The following is a 7,103-nucleotide window of genomic DNA, read 5'->3' as shown; positions in this document are numbered from 1 at the left end:
GCACATAGAATGCCAACAAAAGAGATTTTAGAAGATGTGGAACAAATTTATGGGGCATTATATAGTTTTAAAAAGGTACACTCTGACACCGTAAAAAAAGTTTTAAATTTTATTGAGAAAAGGGTTGACTGTCAAAATGAGATTTTTTTCCCAAGATTTGAACATTTTAGAGTCCCAAATTAATTTGGAGTTATTAACAGTCTGAAATACCCCAAGTTTCCGGTGTTTTATTATCGCTGGATTTGGCAGTTTCCTGTTTCTATTGTTGACGTTAATCGCAGTTAGCTCCTCACCCATTACACGGCTCCCAAACCCAAAGGAAAGAGAAGATGGAGCTCGAACTTTACTTGCCGATGTAGATAGGGACTGACAGCCGCTGGCGGAGGCCAGCGAGCCGGCCGCTCCGGTAAGATCCGTATCAACTTGTGGACTGCCGCCGCCAATCCCCGACGGATCCGCCCAACCAGCGACCACATCCATTCCAAACACCGATCCCTGTAAGTTTCTTGGGATACTCCTGCAATAGTTTAGATGTGATGATATGGTGGCTATCTGATGTTGAAGCCATTTGTCGGACCGGGGCATGGTGGATGTCCCCGGACAGCAAAAGGCAGATTGTGATTATTAGTGCGAGGCTCTGTTTTAGCGGCTTGAGTGCCGATTTGTAGTGCTTTCTGATTTTTCGCTATACAAATGTGAATAAATGAAAGTAGCGGCCAGGACGTGTTTTCCAAATCCAAGATGTTTGGTGACTTTGATTATCACAAAGTCCACTGATATAGGTTTTACTTATGCTGTTAGAATAAGAGTCATTCAGAATTTGACTAGTTTCTGTGTAAAAAAAAGGTGTTTGTAAGCAGTGCATAAGCAAAGAGTGCTGCAGCTATCCCTGCCACACCCGGCGCGGCCATCTTGCATCTTTTTCATAAAAGTCTTGGAGGGTCTGCCATTGGCTGAACTGTTCCCCATATAGGTCTAAAAACTATATCCTTGTCTTCCCAAACAGGGAACAGTTCAGCTTCCACAGCCCTCCCCCTACCGTCACACCCTGGGGCAGTGAAAGGGTGCAAGACAGCATCATGTGATCAGAGAAATAGAGGGGGGTTAATGTAGCATCGGTCGGCGGGCAGTCCCTTGTAAACAACGTAGTCGATTCGAGAGGCTTTTGGTACCATCACCACGAACCAGGTGAAGCCCTCCTCTCTTTGATGCAAAATTTTAAAACAGTCGACTAAATTAAAATCTCTGACTAAACCCTGCAATAAAACCGACGTTTAGTCCACTGTAAAATCCTCCCCTACCCTTTTCCCTGTCTGTTTTAGATAATTGCAACACAATTAAAATCCCCTGCTACCATTAGGGGAGCCCTACCTAGCATGTGGGGTTTGCAAATCTTCTAAAAGCTCATATCTTTTCATTCTTTTCTGTAAAACCCATATACATTAAGAACATTAAAATCCCTGTCTAAAAAGGTCAGATTTACTAAAAGTACCCGGCCTTGCCTCACCACGGTGCTGCCCTTCACCAAGATATTAGGATTATTAATTAAAACCGCAACTCCGTCATTTTTGTTAAAATTTTGATCCGCTTCCATATGGAGGCTCCTGAGGACCATAGCTCCTCCATTTTCATGTACCTAGTTAAAAAGGGCAGAGAACACTCTTGTAATAAAAACAAATCTGACTTAAAAGATTTTAAAAGGGACAAAATACTCTGTGCTCTAATGGTGGACCTCACACTTCTTACATTGATAGTAGAGATGGTGAGGGCCATGAGCAGTATGGTTAAAAAGGTATGAGACATTTAAAAGAAAACAAACATTAAAAGACTACAAAGACACAGTTAAAATCATGTTACATCTTGTTGCACTTGTTTTTCCCTTCCCCCAGTAAAACTGAGGTCAGGGGAACAAGTGCTCAACGCCTCAGGAGCTACAGAGGAAACCTCTTGCCATTCCTTTGGCGATGATGCTCTTAGCTTTATATGCAAAAAAGACACTTCATTGGGGGATTCTGAGGGCCACAGACGGTCCAGATCTTCCGAGGAGGAACTATCTGGATGTCGCGTAGCCCTCAGCTTTTTCTCCGTTTCAAACAATGGAGATCCCGCAGGTCTTTTCTGCACCTGAGCATTTGGGAGTGAACAATCAGTCTCACTCCCACTTGAAGCTGTTTGGAGGGAGGAATCGGTCCCCTCCTCGCCCTCTGTTTCTTGATCTTTCCTGTCTGGGGAGGAAGGGACTCCCTCTCCCACCATGTCTGACTCCGCCCCTTTGGCCACCCCACTTCCTCCTTCCTGTCCAATGCCTCAGGCCCCGCCTCCTCTTTTTGGTCCTCCATTTTCTCTTTTTGTGGGTCGGCCATCTTGTTTCCTTTCAATTTGTTGGCAAAACTTTTAGGGCAGTCTCTGTAGAGATGGTTTGATTCTCCACAAAGATTGCACTGTCTGCCATTGGTACAATCATCAAAACTGTGACCAATTTCTCTACACTTCCCACATATTAACTCTTGGCATGCTTCAGCGAGATGCCCAAACCTGCCACACTTCCGGCAGAGTTTGGGCATTCCTTGGTAATGTATGTAGACTCTGTTCTCTCCAAGCACAATTATGGAAGGCAGATGTTTCAGGCCCTGGTAGCCCCCAGCGTCTTCCCATTGTTTAATGGGAATTCACCAGGAGCATGTCCAAATGCCATCTTCATCTAACACTTTGACAGGCTGGCCTCGATCAGTGCAAAATCTACCCAACCAAACACAAATATCATTTCCAGTCACTGTTTCATTGAACATCCTGACAATCACAGTTTTAAGTGTGTTATCAGAGAGTTTCTCCACAGTGAACATGGAGAACTGGGCTTTAACTGAATCAAATCTTTGCCAAAAGTCATTAAGCAGGGAAGCAGTTTTAAAACTTACATCAAATCCTTTGTTCAAGGGCAGAGTCATCAAACAATTCAGGTCATCAGATCTAAAAGCTAAGGTCTTTTGGATCAGCTTCCTGGAAAAGTCCATGCGGGACATTTCCAGGAGCTTCCCCTCAACCTGCCTGAATAAAAAAAAACGCACGCTGTGGTGCCTCTGCACGCCGGCACGGGAAGCCGACATGATGGACGCACCAACAGCCTAAAAACTTTAAAACTACAATAAATACAACAATAAATAAACAAATAAATAACTAAAACACCTTACATTAAACTTGTTGGAGCCCGAAGCAGCAGAGTTCAATGTATCTCTTAAAAGTTGTGTGACTCAGGATATAAAAGGATCCCGAGACAAGAAACCTCCAAGAGGCGATCGCAGTCTCAACCGTCCGACCGGACACATGATCTAAGCCAAAAAGCGATGCTGCTATGGGGCAGCGGGGAGGAAGCGGGACATGGCCACGCCCATCTCGGCTTTGGTAAGTCAGGGAGACCTGAAATGCTGGGGGATGGTAGGACCCTCCCCCGGCGAAATTTTCGGCTATTGTGGATTTTTGTCGAAAACCTTCTTTTGCCAAACCAGCACCAGGTATTGGGCCCAGTCCGAACCAAAGCAGCACAGAAAGATTCTCTGGAGTCTGACGGTCAATAATCATCCCAAAAAAGTGGAAATTTCCATCCACCTTGGCGAGGGGCCCTCAAAACGTTCGAAGGTCGTGTGGCCCAGGTTGCTAAAATGGCTATAACTCCAGAAAGGCATGAGAGCACCTCACCCAAATCGGCACGCCTATGCATGGGCTAAGTCTGTGGTCAGGAGAGAAAGGGCGCTGCGACTAGCCACTTGGTGGCGCTGTAAGGTGAAAAAAAAGGAAAAGGAAATGAAAAAGGACAACCAAACAATCATGAAAACAGCTACAGCTCGGCAACAGTCAGTCCGATCGACTTGAAAAGTGAGGTCTGTGAGAAATTTGAACTAAACCGCCCACCAGGGGCCGATTTTTCAAGAGCGCAAGTGACTTTTTTTACTTGTTTTTTTCCACACACGCACAACCCATACCAAGCATATGACGGAAGTCCTCATTCTGAACAGCTCTCTGGATCATTGAGAACCCGAAAAGTAAGCCAGAACTCACACTTTGTATAAAGAAGAATCAGGAGAGAAAACCCATCTGCTTTTTTCAACCAACACTTTCAGGGGAGAGCGCAAACGCAGTCCCCCACTACCATAAATTATGCAATCAAGATTCCCACATTTGGGGAATTCGCAGGGGTCAGCACAGCCGGAGTGCAATGGATGAGCCTCGCCCTGGGTAAATCGCCTTCTTGATCATGGTGTCTCCCCTGCCAGGTAAGTATGAAGGCCCAGGCGGCCAGTCAGAGGTACCATTTCCGTCTCTACCGTCCTCATCAACAGTGAACCCCCGCTCCTAGCAAAGGAAGGACGGCCGCCCTCCTTCCGTTACTGGCCTGCAAACTGCCAAGCGTTGGCACGAGCCGGCGCTTCCCATCCCTGGTTTTTGATCAGTGTTTCCCAAACGCGTTCCTGGAGGCCCCCCAACACTGCATAAATGTGTTCTATGTCACCTTAATCAAACACACCTGATTCAGATCATCAGCTCATTAGTAGAGACACGAAGATCAGAATCGGGTGTCATCTGTTTTAGATGACTCCCTTTAACCAAACACACCTGATTCGATGCATCAGCTCGTTAGTGAAAGACTCCAAGACCTCAGGTGGGTGCATCAGAGTAGAATTCTCAATAAAACAGCAACCATGGCATCTGCAAGGGCAGACCTCAGGGGGAGCCAGGACAAAGCCCTCATTCCTTTTTCTGTTATTCGTCACATAAGCAGCAATCCCTGAAAAGGGAAGCACACCGTTCCTGGAGACACTGCAATACCAGGCCGATGCGTGGAGTGGACAGAGCAAGCCCCGGCTCCAGCTCTGTGATCCAAAAATCAATTTAATATGTAGTCCCCAGGTAGAGGACGTATCAGATATTAAACTGATAAGAACAGAATTTTTTTTCTTTTTTTTCTTCACAATTTTACAAAATACGTAGCTTTATGCTGCACATTGTCTATTAGTATCTTACATAAAAACAAACGTACAGTACTTCTAACTTTAAAGGAATACATACCACCTCTCTACCTCTAGGTACATCTGTTCCCTCTTAACAGGTTCGTACTTCCCTCCCCATATAAATTAAAAGACCGACCTAGTCAAAATTAATTTACTTTTGGTAGGAATTGGAAAGATTAGGGCTAAGTAACTCAAACTAGACAACAGGTCTATCTTAACTACTAACCCCTTCCCCGTAATGCTAAGCTTTCTGCACTTCCAAATATTCAATTTCTTTTTCACCCTCTCAATTTTTTCCTCCCAGTTTAAGTTAGCTGAATCTTTATGATAAAATTTAACCCCCAAAATTTTGATTCCCGTAGGACACACCAAAAAACCATACCTCACCTCTTTCCTTCCTTTCCATTTTCCACAATACATTAATGTTGATTTGGCATAGTTTATGGCCGAGCCAGTAGCTGCACAATACATTCCCAATATTTGTACAATTTTCTCCAGCCCTCTATCTGTAGATATAAATACAGTTGTATCGTCTGCATACTGAGATACTTTTACCCGTTCACCCAAACCTCCTGGAATGTGTACTCCCTCAATGTGTTGCTCATTCCTTATTCTTTCTGCCAAAGGCTCTATAAACAAGACATATAACAATGGAGACAGTGGACATCCCTGCCTCACTCCACCCCTTTGTTCAATCGGCTCACTCAAAAACCCATTTATCTTCACCCTACTATATACTTTATTATATAGGACCTTTACCCATGAAATAAACCTTTCCCCAACATTCATTTTCTCTAACACTTTAAATAAAAATTCATGATTAACCCTATCAAGGCTTTCCTCCTGGTCTAGACTCAGCTTTTTTCACCCTTTCTTGTGGATTAAGGTGTATATAACCCAGAGTGCTCATAGAACCAATTTAGGCTTACCTTTCTATACACCTTCCTGTATACCAACACCAAAATCTTCTTTTTGTTATGTCCCAGAGCACCCTTAAAACTCTTTAGGCAACCATCACCACTGGTGTTTTATTTCCTTTCATGGAAGTAAGGGCTCCTGCTTTAATCTTCCTCGTCCTTAATCTCCCCTTCTATTCCCTCCTAGGTTCATCGGATTAAAGCTCTCGTTATACATCCAATTAATTCCTCAGCCCTTCCTCCCTATACTACATCTCTTTTAGAAAACAGTCCTTATATAAAAGGCACAGACAAACTTAAATATGTTTTCTTTCCCTTTAACCTCTCCTTTTCCGGACTAAACCATCAATATTTCCCCTTTTTGTTTCTGTTTTATTGTTTGAAAAAAAATACTTTAGTTACTTTTTACTCTTTTTCCCTTTTCTTCTATCTTTGCTAAAATGCGAAACCCCTTTGCTCGAGCTTTAATATAGTCACCTTAATTTTCCCTTTTATCTCCGGCAATCCTCCTCTCTATCACTCTCAAAACTCTCATATTCGACTTTGCCATGAATTTTTGTGCATGCAATCTTATTATTGTCCCTCCAGATATCCTTGCGTTCCTGTCTTCTTTTGCTGTTCTGTATATCTAATGCAAAACAAACCAGCCATTTCTATTTTCAAACACTTCACACCATTCTTAAAAGTGAGTGAGCATAAACCCCACTTGAAACTCTTGCCTAATTTGTACAAATCTTTAAATTCCTTTTAAAGATTGTCATCTCCAGTAAACTAATATAATTTTCCACACACCTTACCCTATATTTACCTCATTATTTACTATTGTGACTAACACAATTTGCGTGAATCTGAAAAACAACATGCGTGAAATACTCTAAAATACTTTTATTTCTATCCCTGTCGTTAGTAAAAAAATAGTCTAGTATACCTATATTACCCCTCATAGTTTACCCCATGTAAAACCCTGAATCGTCTTTATTACCGTTACCTCTATGCATCCTGTAAGAAATGCCTCTTTTAATTCCTTTTTGAAATAAATCCCTGGGAAAAAAGCAACTTCCACATCTTTTTTCCAAAAACTATCCAACGTTATATAACAATCTCCTCCCATTATTACACATCCTATGGTCTCCCACAAAATTGGTCAAGTTTAAGTTTTGAAAAAAAATCCATCGTTTACTTC

The 7,103-nt window shown here is 42.8% G+C and overlaps 2 non-coding genes across 2 annotated transcripts; both read right to left on the bottom strand.

The window, feature by feature from the left end:
* Positions 1–4,112: 4,112 nt before the first annotated feature.
* Positions 4,113–4,276, bottom strand: LOC122142969. The gene has a single exon (XR_006158875.1). It is a non-coding gene; the product is annotated as a U1 spliceosomal RNA (small nuclear RNA).
* Positions 4,277–4,787: 511 nt separating this feature from the next.
* Positions 4,788–4,981, bottom strand: LOC122142967. Its single transcript, XR_006158872.1, has one exon. It is a non-coding gene; the product is annotated as a U2 spliceosomal RNA (small nuclear RNA).
* Positions 4,982–7,103: the final 2,122 nt, after the last annotated feature.

The sequence above is a fragment of the Cyprinus carpio genome, unplaced genomic scaffold, assembly GCF_018340385.1.
Source record: "Cyprinus carpio isolate SPL01 unplaced genomic scaffold, ASM1834038v1 S000000417, whole genome shotgun sequence".
Lineage (NCBI taxonomy): Eukaryota > Metazoa > Chordata > Actinopteri > Cypriniformes > Cyprinidae > Cyprinus > Cyprinus carpio.
Note: the sequence above shows the minus strand (reverse complement) of the source record. Positions and strands in the feature narration are given on the sequence as shown.